Source organism: Salvelinus alpinus, chromosome 15 (genome assembly GCF_045679555.1).
Source record: "Salvelinus alpinus chromosome 15, SLU_Salpinus.1, whole genome shotgun sequence".
Classification (NCBI taxonomy): domain Eukaryota; kingdom Metazoa; phylum Chordata; class Actinopteri; order Salmoniformes; family Salmonidae; genus Salvelinus; species Salvelinus alpinus.
The window spans coordinates 41,760,125-41,776,905 of record NC_092100.1 but is presented as its reverse complement, the minus strand read 5'-3'; the positions used below and the strand labels follow the sequence as shown (position 1 = coordinate 41,776,905).

Genomic DNA, 16,781 nt, shown 5'->3' with positions numbered 1-16,781 from the left:
CCATTCAAATCAATAAAAAAAAAATACAATACAAGTAAAAGTTGTGTCTAGTAAAATGTTAGTGCTGAGTGCCAGGTCTCTCCATTTAGTTACATCAGTATCAAGCTAGTCTGTCAGTCTGGACTTCATCACATTCTTGCAAGTCTCCATGTGCTGGCTCCATACATGTTTCTGTGAACACATACACACATAGTACCTGCCACTGGTAATAGAACAGTGACTATGTTTTACCAAAACAGGTACAATGTTGAAGTTTGAACAGTGCATTCGGAAAGTATTCAGACCCCTTGACTTTTTCCACATTTTGTTACATTTACGTAAGTATTCAGACCCTTTACTCAATACTTTGGTGAAGCACCTTTGGCAACGATTACGGCCTAGTCTTCTTGGGTATGATGCTACATACGTGGCACACCTGGATTTGGGGAGTTTCTCCCATTCTTCTCTGCAGATCCTCTCAATCTCTGTCAGGGTGGATGGGGAACTTCGCTGCACAGCTATTTCCAGGTCTCTCCAGAAATGTTCGATCGGGTTCAAGTCCGGGCTCAGGTAGGGCCACTCAAGGACATTCAGAGACTTGTCCCGAAGCCACTCCTGCGTTGTCTTGGCTGTGGGCTTAGGGTTGTTGTCCTTTTGGAAGGTGAACCCCCCCCTCTGAGGTCCTGAGCAGGTTTTCATCAAAGATCTCTCTGTACCTTTCTCCGTTCATCCTCCCCTCAATCCTGACTAGTTTCCCAGTCTCTGCCGCTGAAAAACATCTCCACGGGTTTCCAGGTTTCCTCCAGACGTGACGCTTGGCATTCCAGCCAAAGAGTTCAGTCGTGGTTTCATCAGACCAGAGAATATTGTTTCTCATGGTCTGAGAGTCCTTTAGGTGCCTTTTTGGTAAACTCCAAGCGGGCTGTCATGTGCCTTTTACTGAGGAGTGGATTCCGTCTGGCCACACTACCATAAAGGACTGATTGGTGGAGGTTCTCCTTTCTCCACAGAGGAACTCTGGAGCTCAGTCAGAGTCACCATTGGGTTCTGGTCACCTCCATGACCAAGGCCCTTCTCCCGATTGCTCAATTTGGCCGGGCGGCCAGAACTAGGAAGAGTCTTGATGGTTCCAAACTTCTTCCATTTAAGAATGATGGACGCCACTGTGTTCTTGGGAACCTTCAATGCTGCAGAAATGTTTTGGTACCCTTCCCAGATCGGTGCCTCAACACAATCCTGTCCCGGAGCTCTATTGACAATTCCTTTGACCTCATGGCTTGGTTTTTGCTTTTACATTCTCTGTCAACTGTGAGACCTTTTTATATAGACAGGTGTGTGCCTTTCCAAACCACAGGTGGACTCCAATCAAGTTGTAGAAACATCTCAAGGATGATCAATGGAAACATGATGAACCTGAGCTCAATTTCAATAAAGAAAAGCTGCGTTTGACACGATTACCTAGACATACTGACCAGCTCCAATAGACAGACGAGTGCTATATGGCACACCAATCCAAACTCATCTCTCGGCATGTCCAGCCCACTCATTATCTCAGCCAATCATGGCTATCGGGAAGGTTGCCTGCTTTTTCTGTGGCTAAACCAACTATGCTTGTAATTTATCTCTTTTATTCATATTTACAGATGGCATATCAGTTTGATATTAAGGCACATGAAAGTTCACATGGTCGAGAAGGCATTTCTGCCAAAAACGCATTTTGATATAAAAAAAATGTTTTACTTTCACACAGCTCTCCTGTGAAGTCATGACTTGCCTAGTTTCCTGAATCGGGCCACAAATGTAAATTGTCCGGTGGTCATTTGATTAATTGTTCAGCAGTCTTATGGCTTGGGGGTAAAAGCTGTTAAGGAGCCTTTTGGTTTTAGACTTGGCACTCCGGCACCGCTTGCCGTGCTGTAGCAGAGAAAACAGTCTATGACTTGGGTGACTGGAGTCTCTGACAATTGTATGGTCTTTCCTCTGACAGCTCCTATTATATAGGTCCTGGATGGCAGGAAGATTGGCCCCAGTGATGTACTGGGCCATGCGCACTACCATCTGTAGCTCCTTACGGTCAGATACCGAGCAGTTGCCATACCAGGTGGTGATGCAACTGGTCAGGATGCTCTGGTGCAGCTGTAGAACTTTTTGAGGATCTGGGGACTCATGCCAAATCTTTTCCGTCTCCTGAGGGGGAAAAGGTGTTGTCGTGCCCTTTTCACGACTGTCTTGGTGTGTTTGGACCATGATAGTTCGTTGGTGATGTGGACACCAAGGAACTTGAAACTCTCGACCCGCTCCACTTCAGCCCGTCAATGTTAATGGGGTGCCTGTTCAGAGAGTGCATTATATTCCAGTATCTTTGGTTATAATTAACTACCACGGGTCGTTGCACACCAAGCTAGCACTACTGGTGCAGACGGGGGCCGACAAACTCCAAGCACCTATTCTGCATACTAGGGTCCTTCGGCTGGGCATGCACACCATAGAGGCATGGTCAATACGTATTGGTGTTTTCAGTCTCTAATGGCAGTGATCCTTTGAGCGCGTTGGGGGAGATGAAACAACAGAGCCCTAATCATAAGGGAAGGGCAGAGGGATGATTTGCATATGGAGCTTGGCATAACGGGGCATGATATCTTGTCATAATTGTTCATCCAAACGCAACCTTCATTTACTTGTTGTGACGCGCAAGAGTTCCAAACTACGTTTTAGATGAGACCAACATTTCGACACTAGAATAAATGTTACTGACCCATATCGATGCCACATAGGCCATTTTCAAAGGGATTACTTGCTTTTTAGGGGCATTCGCTCTTTAAAACTAGCTGAGATCCCACTTTGGAACTTTGATGTGCACATGGAGTGTATTTTATTGAAAAATTTGCTTATTTTTCCATGGTCATTAATTAATGTAACAATTATTATATTTTAATAAAAATACTCATTGCATAGCAGGCGCTAAATCTTCATATGACACCAGTTTATGCTTTGTAGCATCTATAGATTAAATATTATAGACTCTTAAAGAAGGCCTGGGCAGGACCTCTATACCAGGCGGTGTCAGAGGAAGGCCCTAGAAATAGTCAAAGACTCCAGCCACCCTAGTTATAAACTGTTCTCCCTGCTACCACAAGGTAAGCGGTACCGGAGCGCCAAGTCTAGGTCCAAGAGGCTTCTACCCCCAAGCCATAAGACTCCTGAACATCTAGTTAAATGGCCAGACTATTCGCATTGCCCCCCCCTCCCCTCTCCACACCACTGCCACTTTAATTAAATCTACCTAGATGTACATACTACATCAACTAACCGATGCCCCCGCACATTGACTCTGTACCAGCACCCCCCTGTATATGTTGTTATTTTTTTACTGCTGCTCTTTAATTACTTATTACTTTTATCTCTTATTCTTATCCGTATTTTTTTTAACTGCATTGTCGGTTAGGGGCTCGTAAGTAAGCATTTCACTGTAAGGTCTACCTACACCTGTTGTATTCGGTGCGTCTGACTAATACAATTTGATTTGATTTAAAGGCCTGGATGTGGCCAAAATGTCATAAAAACGCCAACTTTGATCAATTATTTCTCAATTTTGCTTTTAGATACAAATGTCAAATATGTCAACAATCTTTCCTTCAAAGGACTATTCGATGGATTACATTTCGTGAAAAAAAAACAAATCTTTAAAAAGAAAAAATCTGGGTTTTGTGAGAAATCACTCCATTTCAGGAGCGCCTAGTAATACATACAATATATATACCATCTGTCTCCATCTCTTTACCCTGCTTCAGAAAATCTACAACAGCAGTAGACACATTAAAGCTGTCACGGGGAGGCCAGGAACAGACAGAAATGCATTAAAAAAAAATATGGTGTTGGGCTATTTCTCTCTCCCTATTTCCCTCTCAATCTACCTCTACCTCCATTTATCCTTCTTTCTCTCTTTTCACAGCATTTAAATTTAATTACCGTATGTATCATTAAACAGGAGCTCACTGTAGCTGACGTTCTTTCACAGCCGATGTCACAGGGCCTCTCTTTCTCTCCCTCTCTCTGACCCTCTCTCTCACTCTCCCTCTCTTGCTTTCCCCATTTGTACATTATTTTAGAGGGGAAAAAGGGAGAAAGTATATATTTTTTTAAAGTACTTCTCCTTTGTTGAGTTAGTGGGTAATTTGGAGAATGTGATTGCTTGCAGAGAAATGCCGATAACAGAGAGCGAGAGTTAGAGAGAGAGAAGAATGGGGATTTGGATCTCTCTGGAAAAGTGTTTAGAGCGGGGCCATTGTTGCCAGAGGGAGGGATAGACTGTTCAAAGCCATTTAGTGCTAATGTTCCATTAATGCTTTTTAGGCCTTGTAAAAATAGTACGCATAGCCTTGGACTGGGGATAAGCACCAACCGGACCTACAGTATATAGGGAGAGATGTTCTGCACAGAAAGTTTTATAACAAGTGTACAGGCCTTAATGTTTCATTTATGATTTGCTCAGTGTTGCTTCTAACCCAACCAGGTCTAAAGATCTGACCCATTATTACCGGCGCAACATTGTTTTTCTTCCTATAGCGGATCTCAGGGACCGCATCGTCTAACCATTTGTTTACACTCTGTTCAGTCATGTTACCTCATTGGCTAGCTAGCTAATAACCTGGTAGCTTTACCAGTATAGCCAAACATTTGGAGCACAGAAAGAAAGTAAAAGGGATAGCTTCTTCAGGAGATCAATGATCATAGACATAGCGATGAATGAATGACAGATCTCTTGAATGTCATCATCACAATATGTTTTTAAAGGGACGTGTACAATTTTCAAAATAATGCATCTCAATAGGAAAATAGTGTTTTTACACCATGTAGGAACCTAATATTTCACAAATGACTTTGTATTTTCAATTACAGGTATTTGTATAAACAATTCAGCCTTTATAATAAACTCATGTCTTTACAGTGTTACATATTAGTTTCTAGGGCACAACATGTGCTTCAAAATAAACTACCCACTGGGCACACACTGGTTGAATCAACGTTGTTTCCATGTCATTTCAATGAAATTATGTTGAACCAACGCAGCATAGACCTTGAATTGACGTCTGTGCACAGTGAGTAGAATTCATATTGATAGGCTGTATCTCAGTCAATTTAGAAAATCTTATTTTCTGGTGCTCCTACGTTTAATGTGGTGCTTTTAACTTTTTAAAGTTGTTAGCACCTGGGTGCATTGCTACTAGTGTTAGCGCAATTACATGCTAGCAGTTCCCATAGGCTTCCAGTCATTGAGCCAATAACTATCCCTTTAAAAAAAATATACATATGTGACCAACCTCCTCGATTTGGTCTTATGTAGCAAAATTTGAAATAGTATTTTTTACAATGGATAAAAGTAATGACTCCGAGCTAGTAAATGGTATATCATACACTGCAGTTGAGGAACAATGGGAAGTAATTCTTCTTTGAAAGTTGATAAACTTGTAACCCCACTTTTGAGAAAATGGCCCTTGAATTGTTTGCTACACCAACTGGAGAGTTCTTCTTTGTCTACACCCTTTCAGCATGTTTCATACCCTCTTAAGCCTTAGCCCCACCCATCTCATTAAGGATTCACATGTGAGGCCATGTGGTAAACGCACAATATATACAATAAAATCTGTTTATTTGTCACATGCAAAGGATACGGAAGGTAGAAATGGTTCACTGAAATGGTGACTTGCATAGTAGCAATTTCAAAAACAGTGTCCAGATAAAAATATTTTAGAAATATTTTATAATTATTAGATGACACTTACCCAACACACTTGTCAAAATTGATGGGCCATATGAAGGAAATTCTATAACCACCCCCCAACATGTTTAGCTAAGTGGATGGGTTACTATTGTCCAGACATTTACACATGTTCATGAAGTACAATAGATGGCGGTAATCACCCCCAGATACACCTGGCTAAGTTGATGAGTCATGTAATAATATGTCCGAAGTGGAGTCTTTTTGTTTAGACATGTAGCTAGCTAGCTAAACAATGAACCAGCATAATCCGAACTCATACTACTACCAATACAAACATTGTCATAGCTGTAGTACGAATCTGCAGGATGCTAAAGCTAACAAACTAGGTTCAATGTTAGCTATCTAACATTAGACTATCTAGCAATGCACATGGATTTCTGATTCGAATAATTTTACTACATAGATCAACGACTTTCTGATAAAATTAGAAGCGTATATCTGAATATGTGGCTAGACTCTTACCTGTATACATGGATGAACGCTTCACAGCAGACTGGAACCATTTAACTCCGTTTTGTTTGTAGCTACATCTTGTTGGGCAAGGTTGTGTCAAGTCACTCCAGTTCCCACTGACCGTGGCGTGTGCAGAAAGTAGCCAATCACTTTTTCCAACTGATCTGTCGATAGTGCCTGCTAAATTCAGGGCATCAATGTTGATGAGGAAAAGTAGCAAAACTTTTGTAATTCTCGATGGTTAACGTTATACACTTTTCAAAAATGGCGTGTTAGTCCTTTCTATCAGCACATACTGAACAGCTCACTTCACAGACAGACGCATGCTACATGGCAGACCAATCCAAACTCATCTCCAGGCATGTCCAGCCCATCCATTATCTCAGCCAATCATGGCTAGTGGTAAGGTTCCTGGCTTTGTCTGTGGCTAAACCAACTAGGCTCATAATTTAACCATTTCATTTGTATTTATAAATGGAATACAAGTTTATTATTACAGCACATGAAAGTTCACATGTTCCAGAAGACATTTCTGCCAAGAAACGCATTTTGATAGATTTTTTTTGTTTACATTCAAATGGCTCTGCTGTGAAGTAGTGATGTGCGACATACGCCTAGTTTTCTGAAACGAGTCACATATTTGTTGCAGCAGGGAGGAATGAATATAGGGGAAACGCTAATGCTAAATATTTCAACGTAACCAAGACTAAGGAGATGATTGTGGACTACAGGAAAAGGAGTACCGAGCACGCCCCCATTCTCATCGACGGGGCTGTAGTGGAGCAGGTTGAGAGCTTCAAATTCCGTGGTGTCCACATCAACAACAAACTAGAATGGTCCAAGGGCACGACAAAGCCTATTTCCCCCTCAGGAAACTAAAACGATTTGGCATGGGTCCTGAGATCCTCAAAAGGTTCTACAGCTGCAACATCGAGAGCATCCTGACTGGTTGCATCACTGCCTGGTACGGCAATTGCTCGGCCTCCAACCGCAAGGCACTACAGAGGGTAGTGCGTACGTCCCAGTACATCACTGGGGCTAAGCTGCCTGCCATCCAGGACCTCTACACCAGGCGGTGTCAGAGGAAGGCCCTAAAAATTGTCAAAGACCCCAGCCACCCCAGTCATAAACTGTTCTCTCTACTACCGCATGACAAGCGGTACCGGAGTGCCAAGTCTAGGACAAAAAGGCTTCTCAACAGTTTTTACCCCCAAGCCATAATACTCCTGAATAGGTAATCAAATGGCTACTAAGACTATTTGCATTGTGTAAGCCCCCCCCCCCCCCCCCTCAACCCCTAGTTTTACGCTGCTGCTACTCTCTGTTTATCATATATGCATAGTCACTTTAACTATACATTCATGTACATACTACCTCAATTGGGCCGACCAACCAGTGCACCCGCAAATTGGCTAACCGGGCTACCTGCATTGTGTCCCGGCACCCACCACCCGCCAACCCCTCTTTTTACGCTACTGCTACTCTCTGTTCATCATATATGCATAGTAACTTTAACCATATCTACATGTACATACTACCTCAATCAGCCTGACTAACCAGTCAGGTAGCCTCGCTACTTTTATAGCCTCGCTACTGTATATACCCTGTCTTTTTACTGTTGTTTTATTTCTTTACCTACCTATTGTTCACCTAATACCTTTTTCGCACTATTGGTTGGAGCCTGTAAGTAACATTTCACTGTAAGGTCTACACCTGTTGTATTCGGTACACGTGACAAATAAACTTTTATTTGATTTCTAATGTATGCATGACTATGAGTTCAAGTGATGGTTAAATACAATTGTAAACACATACAGGCTTTAGCTGTCAGCTATGAGTATGTGATGTTTTGCTGGTCCCAAGAGTGTTGGCTCAATGTTAGCATTCTCTATCAGTACTAATTGGTAGCACCTTCTGAATCTTTAATCCCAAAGGAGCCACTGTCTGATGTTAATTTCATTGGAGTGTCTAGACTTCTGAAGTCATGTGCACAGCACTATTTCTCTCTCTCATGGCCAATGTTAAGAAGTTTACTATATTTAGTCAAACCCACAACTCTCCTCTGTAACATTTTGATAGCTAGCAGTCGTTCCCTGTCTTTGTGTAGCCTCGGAGGCACAGTGGCCCAATGCCCATGGCCTTGCCAGTGTGTCCTCTCTCTCCTTGCCTCTCTCTCACTTTGCCTCTCTTTTTCTCTCTCTCTTTGTTTCTCTCGCTCTTTCTCTTCATTAAGTCCTGTACCCGCTCTCTCTGGTGTCTCCAGTTGGAGGCCTCGGTCTGCTCCAGTGTAAATGAAGATTAGCACGGATGGCTGCCTCCCCTCTCACTATCAGGGCAGATGCTCAGCTCCATCCCAGGGAGAGAGGTCCAAGGGCAGAGGGCCATGCTCCACAAACAGGGGGGCAATGCTAGGAGCATGTCCCCCATCTGGTGCAGGGGTCATGGGGACCCAGCAGGAAAGGGCAGGGGGCTCAATCGAGGGCCTGGAGGATGGGAGAGGTGGTGAGAGAATGTGTCAACTGTGCCAGATTGATGACATGTTTTTGCATTAGGTACATGACCTAAGAACCTTGCTGCAAGCTATGCTGACTGAAATGTCCTTCCCTTTTAATTCTTCAATGGATGATCTTATTTCTCAGATTGATCTGTGTTAAAGCTAATGGGATAGCTGGGACTGAAAAAACAACTTTTAGATTCGGTACACTGACTCCATGCCTACTAATTTGCTGTGATTCGATTTTCCTGGAATCTGAATGAATGATGGGCATGTTTCTATCCCCCCATACAAAAAAAGTTAATTAAATGTTTTAAATCTCTCTATTGAGTTGGGGGGTAATTTGGAGAATCTGATTGCTTGTGCAGAAATGGCAGTTACTGACAAGACTTTGGTCTCCAATGGCCTCATCCAATGGCCTCAGCTATGCTAACTTCTGTGAAACTGCTCCACTGGAGTAGTTAGGGGGAGGAATGAGGTAAAGATAGGAGGCAATGTGAGAGATGTTGAGGGCAGGTAAGGTGACATGAGGGCATTCAGGGGCATAGGGGGTGCCAGGAGACCTTGACAGGGGGCTGGCTGGAGCTCCTCAATGCATCACTGTCTATGTTGGCGTGTTGCGTTGAAGGCGGAGGCGTCCCAGCGAGGGGCCTGCTAGTGAAGGTGTCGTATTCTAATGAGTCGTTGCTAAAGAGAGCCCAGAAGCCTGGGGAGCTGGGAAATTGATTAAAATGCAATCTCAGTTAGGAGTTCAATTGCCCTGAAAGCCAAACAGATGGCATAGCGGCGGTGCAGATGGGCTCTGAGGTCTCTATCTACAGACTGGCACCGTGGAGGAGAGCCTGGGTAGGAGATGCACCACTCAGAGAGAGACAGAGAGAAAGATAGAAATAGAGAGAGAGAGACTGTTAAAAAAACAAGCGGAGGTTGAGGCCTGGCAGTTACTCGCCCCATCCTTCTTTCACTCTTTCTTTTTTTCACTCTCTTTCATAGTCTTGATTTATTTTGTTATTTGTGTGTCGATCTCTCGCTATACCTCTCCCTCTCTGTTACCGTCTGGTGCTAGTCTTTTACCTCATCATCCTCTATTCTTTTACAGTCTCCTCATGTCTTTTTTACTTCTACATTTATGCACTCGCTCTCCCAGTCTCGGTCACTGTTCACAGTTTTATGTTTACAGTGCATTCGGAAAGTATTCAGACACCATGACTTTTTCCACATTTTGTTACATTGCAGCCTTATTCTAAAATGGCAGCTTCATTTAATAGTACCCGCAAAACACCAGTCTCAACAGTGAAGAGGTGACTCCGGGAAGTTGGTCTTCTACGCAGATTTGCAAAGAAAAGCCATATCTCTGACTGGCCAATATAAATAAAAGATTAAGATGGGCAAAATAACACAGACACTGGACAGAGGAACTCTGCCTAGAAGGCCAGCATCCCAGAGTCGCCTCTCCACTGTTGACTTTGAGACTGGTGTTTTGCAGGTACTATTTAATGAAGCTTGAGGACTTGTGAGGCATCCGTTTCTCAAACTAGACACTCTAATGTACTTCTCCTCTTGCTCAGTTGTGCACCGGGGCCTCCCAGTTTGTGCTGATCTGTGAAGGAACAAGTACACAGCATTGTACGAGAGCTTCAGTTTCTTGGCAATTTCTCGCATGGAACAGCCTTAATTTCTCAGAAGAAGAATAGACTGATGAGTTTCAGAAAAAAGTGCTTTGTTTCTGGCCATTTTGAGCCTTTAATCGAACCCACAAATGCTGATGCTCCAGATACTCAGGTAGTCTAAAGAAGGCCTGTTTTATTGCTTCTTTAATCAGAACAACAGTTTTCAGCTGTGCTAACATAATTGCAAAAGGGTTTTCTAATGATCAATTATCCTTTTAAAATGATCAACTTGGATTAGCTAACACAATGTGCCATTGGAAGACAGGAGTGATGGTTCCTGATAATGGGCCTCTGTATGCCTACGTAGATATTCCATAAAAAAAAAGTCATTTCCAACTACACTAGTCATTTACAACATTAACAATGTCTACACTGTATTTATGATAAATTTGATGTTGTTTTAATCGACAGAAAATGTCTATCTAATCTGTTAGTCGGAAGTTTACATACACCGTAGCCAAATACATTTAAACTAAGTTTTTCACAATTCCTGACATTTAATCCTAGTAAAAATTCCCTGTCTTAGGTCAGTTAGGATCATCACTTTATTTTAAGAATGTGAAATGTCAGAATAATAGTAGAGAGAATGATTTATTTCAGCTTTTATTTCTTTCATCACATTCCCAGTGGGTCAGAAGTTTACATACACTCAATTAGTTTTTGGTAGCATTGGCTTTAAATTGTTTAACTTGGTTCAAATGTTTCGGGTAGCCTTCCACAAGCTTCCCACAGTAAGTTGGGTGAATTTTGGCCCATTCCTCCTGACAGAGCTGGTGTAACTGTGTCAGGTTTGTAGGCCTCCTTGCTCGCACATCTTTTTTTCAGTTCTGCCCACAAATTTTCTATGGGACTTTGTTGTCCTTAAGCCATTTTGCCACAACTTTGGAAGTATGCTTGGGGTCATTGTCCATTTGGAAGACCCATTTGCGACCAAGCTTTATCTTCCTGACTGATGTCTTGAGATGTTGCTTCATTTTACATTTACATTTACATTACATTTTAGTCATTTAGTAGACGCTCTTATCCAGAGCGACTTACAGTAGAGTGCATACATTTTTACATACTGAGACAAGGATATCCCTACCGGCCAAGAGCAGACGCTCTTATCCAGAGCGACTTACAGTAGAGTGCATACATTTTATTTAAAAAAAATTACATACTGAGACAAGGATATCCCTACCGGCCAAACCCTCCCTACCGGCCAAACCCTCCCTAACCCGGACGACGCTATGCCAATTGTGCGTCGCCCCACGGATCTCCCGGTTGCGGCCGGCTGCGACAGAGCCTGGGCGCGAACCCAGCCCAGCCTGGGCGCGAACCCAGAGACTCTGGGCCACCCGCTTCAATATATCCACATAATTTCCCTTCCTCATAATACCATCTTTTTTGTGAAGTGCACCAGTCCCTCCTGCAGCAAAGCACCCCCACAACATGATGCTGCCACCCCCGAGCTTCACAGTTGGGATGGTGTTCTTCGGCGTGCAGGCCTCCCCCTTTTTCCTCCAAACATAACGATGGCCATTTTGGCCAAACAGTTCTATTTTTGTTTCATCAGACCAGAGGACATTCCTTCAAAAAGTACGATCTTTGTCCCCATGTGCAGTTGCAAACCGTAGTCTGGCTTTTTTATGGTGGTTTTGGAGCAGTGGCTTCTTCCTTGCTGAGCGGCCTTTCAGGTTTTGTTGATATAGGACTCATTTTACTGTGGATATAGATGTGTTTGTACCTGTTTCCTCCAGAATCTTCACAAGGTCCTTTGCTGTTGTTCTGGGATTGATTTGCACTTTTCGCACCAAAGTACGTTCATCTCTAGGAGACGGAACGCGTCTCCTTCCTGAGCGGTATGATGGCTGCGTGGTCCCATGGTGTTTATACTTACTATTGTTTGTACAGATGAACGTGATACGTTCAGGCGTTTGGAAATTGCTCCCAAGGATGAACCAGACTTGTGGAGGTCTACAATTTTTTGACTGGTTGACTGATTGATTGCTTTTGATTTTCCCATGATGTCAAACAAAGAGTCACTGAGTTTGAAGGTAGGCCTTGAAATACGTCCACAAGTATACCTCCAATTCACTCAAATGATGTCAATTAGCCTATCAGAAGCTTCTAAAGCCATGACATCATTTTCTGGAATTTTCCAAGCTGTTTATTAAAGGCACAGTCAACTTAGCGTATGTAAACTTCTGACCCACTGGACTTGTGATACAGTGAATTGTAAGTGAAATAATCTGTCTGTAAACAATTGTTGGAAAAATTACTTGTGTCATGCACAAAGTAGATATCCTAACCGAGTTGCCAAAACTAGTTTGTTAACAAGAAATTTGTGGAGTGGTTGAAAAATGAGTTTTAATGACTCCAACCTAAGTGTATGTAAACGTCCTACTTCAACTGTATATTTAAAAAATCTGACCCTTAACTCAGTACTTTGTTGAAGCACCTTTGGCAGCGATTACAGCCTTGATTCTTTATTTATTTATATTTATTTTATTTCACCTTTATTTAACCAGAGAGGCTAGTTGAGAACAAGTTCTCATTTGCAACTGCGACCTGGCCAAGATAAAGCAAAGCAGTTTGACACATACAACAGAGTTACACATGGAATAAACAAACATACAGTAGAAAAAGTCTATATACAGCATGTGCAAATGAGGTAGGAAATGGGAGGTAAGGCAATAAATAGGCCATGGTGGCGAAATAATTACAACATAGCAATTAAACACTGGAATGGTAGATGTGCAGAAGATAAATGTGCAAGTAGAGATACTGTGGTGCAACGGAGCAAGATAAATAAATAAATACAGTATGGGGATGAGATGGTTGGATGGGCTATTTACAGATGGGCTATGTACAGGTGCAGTGATCTGTGAGCTGCTCTGACAGCTGGTGCTTAAAGCTAGTGAGGGAGATATGATTCTCCGGCTTCAGGGATTTTTGAAGTTCGTTCCAGTCATTGGCAGCAGAGAACGGGAAGGAAAGGCGGCCAAAGGAAGAATTGGTTTTGGGGGTGACCAGTGAGATATACCTGCTGGAGCACGTGCTACGGGTGGGTGCTGCTATGGTGACCAGTGAGCTGAGATAAGGCGGGGCTTTACCTAGCAGAGACTTGTAGATGACCTGGAGCCAGTGGGTTTGGTGACTACTATGAAGCGATGGCCAGCCAACGAGAGCGTACAGGTCGCAGTGGTGGGTAGTATCTGGGGCTTTGGTGATAAAACGGATGGCACTGTGATAGACTGCATCCAATTTGTTGAGTAGAGTGTTGGAGGCTATTTTGTAAATTACTTTGCCGAAGTCGAGGATCGGTGGGATGGTCAGTTTTACGAGGGTATGTTTGGCAGCATGAGTGAAGGATGCTTTGTTGCGAAATAGGAAGCCTATTCTAGATTTAATTTTGGATTGGAGATGCTTAATGTGAGTCTGGAAGGAGAGTTTACAGTCTAACCAGACACCTAGGTATTCGTAGTTGTCCACATATTCTAAGTCAGAACCATCCAGAGTAGTGATGCTGGACTGGCGGGCAGGTGCGGGCAGCGATCGGTTGAAGAGCATGCATTTAGTTTTACTTGTATTTAAGAGCAGTTGGACGCCACGGAAGGAGAGTTATATGGTATTGAAGCTCGTCTGGAGGTTAGTTAACACAGTGTCCAAAGAAGGGCCAGAGGTATACAGAATGGTGGCGTCTGCGTAGAGGTGGATCAGAGAATCACCAGCAGCAAGAGCGACATCATCATTTTTGTTTCATACAGAGAAGAGTCGGCCTGAGAATTGAACCCTGTGGCACCCCCATAGAGACTGCCAGAGGTCCGGACAACAGGCACTCCGATTTGACACACTGAACTCTATCTGAGAAATAGTTGGTGAACCAGGCAAGGCAATCATTTGAGAAACCAAGGCTGTTGAGTCTGCCGATAAGAATGTGGTGATTGACAGTCAAGAGCCTTGGCCAGGTCGATAGATACAGCTGCACAGTAATGTCTCTTATCGATGGTGGTTATGATATCGTTTAGGACCTTGAGCATGGCTGAGGTGCACCCATGACCAGCTCTGAAACCAGATTGGAAAGCGGAGAACGTACGGGAGGATTCGAAATGGTCGGCAGATCATTTTAGAAAAAGAGGGTCCAGATTGTCTTGCCCGTCTGATTTGTAGGGGTCCAGATTTTGCAGCTCTTTCAGAACATCAGCTATTTGGGTGAAGGAGAAATGGGGGAGGCTTGGGCGAGTTGCTGTGGAGCACTGTTGATCGGGGTAGGGGTAGCCAGGTGGAGAGCATGGCCAGCCGTAGAAAAATGCTTATTGAAATTCAGCAGAGGTGTATTTGGAGGGCAAGTTGGTTAGGATGATATCTATGAGGGTGCCCGTGTTTACGGATTTGGGGTTGTACCTGGTGGGTTCATTGATCATTTTTGTGAGATTGAGGGCATCAAGCTTAGATTGTTGGATGGCCGGGGTGTTCAGCATGTCCTCTGAAGATAGATGGGTGGCAATCAATTCACATATGGTGTCCAGGGCACAGCTGGGGGCAGAGGGTGGTCTATAGCAAGCGGCAACAGTGAGAGACTTGTTTCTGGAAAGGTGAATTTAAAAAAAGTAGAAGCTCGAATTGTTTGGATACAGACCTGGATAGTAAGACAGAACTCTGCAGACTATCTCTGCAGTAGATTGCAACACCGCCCCCTTTGGCAGTTCTATCTTGTCGAAACATGTTATAGTTAGGGATGGAAATTTCAGGATTTTTGGTGGCCTTCCTAAGCCAGGATTCAGACACGGCTAGGACATCCGGGTTGGCGGAGTGTGCTAAAGCAGTGAATAAAACAAACTTAGGGAGGAGGCTTCTAATGTTAACATGCATGAAACCAATGCTTTTAAGGTTACAGAAGTCAACAAATGAGAGCACCTGGGGAATGGGAGTGGAGCTAGGCACTGCAGGGCCTGGATTAACCTCTACATCACCAGAGGAGGAGTGGGATAAGGGTACGGCTAAAGGCTATCAGAACTGGTCGCCTAGTGCGTTCGGAACAGAGAGTAAAAGGAGCAGGTTTCTGGGTGCGATAGAATAGATTCAAGGCATAATGTACAGACAGACGTATGGTAGGATGTGAGTACATTGGAGGTAAACCTAGGCATTGAGTAATGATGAGAGAGATATTGTCTCTAGAGACTTTTAAACCAGGTGATGCCACCGCATATGTGGGTGATGAAACTAGTTTGTTAAGGTATATTGAGCAGGGCTAGAGGCTCTACAGTGAAATAAGACAATCACTAACCAGGACTGTAATGGACAAGGCATATTGATATTAGGGAGAGGCATGCGTAGCCTGGTGATCATAGGGGTCCAGTGAGTGGTTGGGCTGGCTGGAGACACGGCGATTCAGACAGCTAGCAGGCCGGGGCTAGCAAGCTATCAGAAGGGCCTTAGAGGGACGTCTCGACGGAGGGAAAGTCTGTTTTAGCCTCCGTGTGTGGTGACGTCGATAGACCAGTCGTGATGGATTAGTAGGGTTCCGAGTAGCAGAGGGGTCCAAGTCCAATAGGCAAAATAGGTATAGTGGCCCAAGAAATTGTCCGATGGATCTATACAGCTAACAGTCCAATATTCTCTAGACAGCTAGCGGGCGGAGGCTAGCAGATGGGCATTCAGGGGACGTCATGATGTAGGGGATAGTTGAGTACTCCCTCGAGTAGATTACGTCGTAGTCCTGTCATGAAGGATCGGCGGGGTTCCGTGCCCCGTACCGGCAGTAGAAGGGGTCCGGCTATTGTAGCCCATTCTTATTGGGTATGACGCTACAAGCTTGACACGCCTGTATTTGGGGAGTTTCTCCCATTCTTCTCTGCAGATACTTTCATTTTGGATGGGGAGTGACGCTGCACAGCTATTTTCAGGTCTCTCCGGAGATGTTCGATCTGGTTCAATTCTGGGCTCTGGCTGGGCCACTCAAGTACTTTGAGACTTGTCCTGAAGCCACTCCTGCGTTATCTTGGCTGTGTGCTTAAGGTCGTTGCCCTGTTGGAAGGTGAAACTTCGCCCCACTCTAAGTTCCTGAGTGCTCTGGAGCAGATTTTCATCAAGGATTTCTCTCTACTTAGCTCTGTTCATCTTTCCCTCGATCCTGACTAGTCTCCCAGTCCCTGCCCGCAGCATTATACTGCTCCCACCATCGCGCTTCACTGTAGGGTTAGCGCCAGGTTTCCCCCAGACGTGACGCTTGGCATTCAGGCCAAATATTTCAATCTTGGTTTCATCAGACCAGAGAATCTTGGTTCTCGTGGTCTGAGAGTCCTTTAGGTGCCTTTTGGCAAACTCCAAGTGGGCTGTGATGTGCCTTCTACTGAGGAGTGGATTTTGTCTTGCCACTCCACCATAAAGGCCTGATTGGTGGAGTACTGCAGAGATGGTT

At 43.9% G+C, this 16,781-nt stretch overlaps 1 protein-coding gene across 6 annotated transcripts in view; it reads left to right on the top strand.

The window, feature by feature from the left end:
* LOC139540101 (tripartite motif-containing protein 44-like) overlaps positions 1-16,781 on the top strand; it is a 92,092-nt gene that overhangs the window by 42,836 nt on the left and 32,475 nt on the right. The gene's annotated exons all lie outside the window — the stretch shown is intronic.